Raw genomic sequence first — 3,165 nt, 5'->3', positions numbered from 1 at the left:
TTTTTTGTATTTTTAATAGAGATTGGGTATCACCACGTTGGCCAGGCTCGTTTTGAACTCCTGACCTCAAGTGATCCGCCCGCCTCCCCCCCTCAAAGTGCTGGGATTACAGGCATGAGCCACCGAGCCTAGCGATATCTCCACTTTCATATGTTTATTTATTGATTGGTGTCATAATACTTATTAACACAGCAAATTCTCAATATAGAAGATCTATGAATTCACAAATATTTCCACTTTGTAAACTAGCTTATACAAAATCAAATAAGTGCTTTTTTGAAGAACAAAGTTTTAGGGCTTGGAGGAAAGAGAAAGTGATCATTAAAAATTCTTCATAGATCCATCAAGGATCTTTTAACCTACTTAAATCCAAATGTAGAAGATCATATTCTGATATGACATTATTTTCACATTTTTATAACAACTTCTCACAAATCCAAGGTGACAATGGCATTAAAAATATCTACAGGACAAGATTGGTATGAAATGCAATAACATGATAATAGTGTTACATTAGAGCAGTTATTTTTATTTTCTGTATTTTTCACATGTCCTATTTGGCTATATAATTTTTATAATTAAAAATAGTAAATTAAGAAAGAATTCAACCTTACAAAGTATAGTTGACCATATAAAGTAATTCTTAAAACAAATGTACAGAAAGGAGACATTCAACTAAGATAAACAAGATGCTGGATGCAAATGCTTGTGATGATCCCTGAAGGAGATGTAAGGATGAACACCATCCTTACCATTTCCCAGCAGTGCTGCCCTTGCAGATAGGAACCCCTTTCCTATGCAACCACAGACACCCACCAAGGCATGTATAACATTTATTAACCTTGGGTGCCTAGGGAATTTCAGAGTACTTCTGAAATCTGTACTTGAGTCAATTTTACACTGAGGAAAGTAAGAGACACACAAATATCAAATGACTAATGAATGGCGGCCTCGCTGGCAACAGCAGACATTGTAGGTAGCCAAATTGCCTCACTGGCATTCTATAACCCATGGGCTTAGGGAAAGATTAAGTAACATTTCCTTTTTGAATTCGTTTCAAATACTCAATTATGTTTATTTTAATAACTACAATTATATGCACAAGACTGAACAGATCCTGTTCACACTGAAAGCCCACAGAGGGGACTCTGCATCTTTTCAGAAGTTTTTTAGGCAATAAAACCAAAATCTATATTTAAAATAGGTGTGTGTCTCATAAGATAAATTTTTCCACTCACTTATTGACTGTCCTATTGAACATTACAAATTAGTAATTTATACCTAAAGAGAGGAAATATCAATGCCCACTGTATAGTTATATAAAAACAGAAATTCATCACAATAGTCCAATCCTCAAGAAAACACATAATTTGTGCCCAAAGACTACATATACTAAGATGACTTCCTTCCTTGATCTCTAAATAACATGCCTCTCCACATGGGCAGGAGCTGGAGGTTGGGCATGTGCCTAATCCCATGGAATCCACCTTGGGGGAGTCAGAGCTGCCAGTTGGTGAAGAATCCAATCTCTCTGCAGACAATTTAGAATTGGTGAAGAATTTAATCTCTCTGCAGACAGGATTTACACTGAGCAGACAACTCAGAGTCAACTCTGTGGAGCACAGCTCGTTTAACTGGATAGGTGAGTGCACCAAGTCAGCCAGGGCCTTAGAGAACACTAGATTTTCATTAAGAGGCTGCTCTTCTGATGTTTTCAACTCCACACTCATTGTCTAAAACTTGAGCGTACTCGATATCCAGTTTCTACAGCATTTCGGTGTTATCGTTGGTAAATGCTATCAAAAGTGAGAGGATATTCTTCTTCCCCCTCTCAGAAAGCCCTCTGATAGATTTCATCTGTTTGAAGACCCATCCAGGGCACTGAACCAACCTTGGATCCTCACACCAGCTGGTAAGGGTTGCAGTAACCCAGCCTTTCTATGACTCTTTGGATAGTGGCACTTAACTCCTGAGAACAGGGGTCTCCTCTGTTGATCATGGATATTGGCAGTGAGTGAGCAGAAAAGAGAATGGCCGACTCGCTTCTCTTCTCCAGTGGAAAATGGTCCAGCTCTTTCAGAATGTAGTCAACAAAGCAGTGGGTGAGGAGGCAATGGGTGGGCCACCTACTGATAGTGCTGCACATCATTGTAAACTTCCGTCCCACTCTATTATAGGATCTTTAAATGGCATTTAAGCTGCCGCCTGTGGTACAGCAAGCGTACTGTGGATCCTGCATGAAAGCAATATCCCTTTCCAGGCCATCTCTCTCCATCTCTTCATTTGCTTCTTTTAGTAAAGAATGGACATGCCAAAATCCAATGAAGTATTATTTGTGAGGGGCTGTGTAGGGGTACAAGTCATCCAGCAGCTTCACCATGCCTTCTCCCTGCTTGGAAATCCACGTCTTGATGGAGGACCCACCTCCAGTTCTGTGGTACTGCCCTTGAATCTTGGAGGTTCTGCATTTGGCAAAGAATGGTGTAAACTTATTTTGAACAGTAAGTGTCATGAGGTCTTGGTCCAAAAAGAGCCTCAGAAGGAAGTCATGAACCTGTCAGAGGGTTTCAGGTCCTCCCATGTTTAGCATTAATATTCCAGTTTTCAGCTTCCTCTTCACTTGAACTTGAGGTTTTGCACCCTGGCCACACTGGGCTGTTTCTGTGACACCTGACTGGCACTTCTATGGATGACAGGCCCTCAAGCTGCCTTGTGCGAGCCGATACATTCCCGGGGCAACCTTCACCGAGTCCCAGACTCCTCCCATGGCAGCGCCCACAGGTGTCAGCCCAGCCAGGAACTCTCCTCACCGATATCCCAGGACACCTGACTTCATGTGGCGCCCCCGTAGCCCTCCCAGTGCCTGTTTGTTTGAATTGCTTCATTCCACTAAATACATAACAATCTTAACGTGGTATTAAATATGAGTAAAAATCAAAATCAGAAAGAAATATATATATACACATATGAATGTCCACAGCTAGAGAAAATACATTCAATACAGATATTCAACATGGTCTTAGAGTCTTGTAAGTTGCTAGAGTTTGTCTGTACATTTGCCTCTGTCCTTCCTCAAGGCCTGAATGATAAGGTAAACATAATTCTTATTTTATCATAAAAGGAATGAAGATCAGTTTCCTCTTGCTTGCTGGAATTTATTCTGGT

At 40.6% G+C, this 3,165-nt stretch overlaps 1 pseudogene; it reads right to left on the bottom strand.

The window, feature by feature from the left end:
- Positions 1-935: 935 nt before the first annotated feature.
- LOC100968997 (ferrochelatase, mitochondrial-like) lies at positions 936-2,839 on the bottom strand (annotated as a pseudogene).
- Between the last annotated feature and the right edge of the window lie 326 nt (positions 2,840-3,165).

The sequence above is a fragment of the Pan paniscus genome, chromosome 2 (assembly GCF_029289425.2).
Source record: "Pan paniscus chromosome 2, NHGRI_mPanPan1-v2.0_pri, whole genome shotgun sequence".
Classification (NCBI taxonomy): Eukaryota; Metazoa; Chordata; class Mammalia; order Primates; family Hominidae; genus Pan; species Pan paniscus.
The sequence above is the reverse complement of the archived record's forward strand: the minus strand, read 5'-3'. Positions and strand labels throughout refer to the sequence as shown.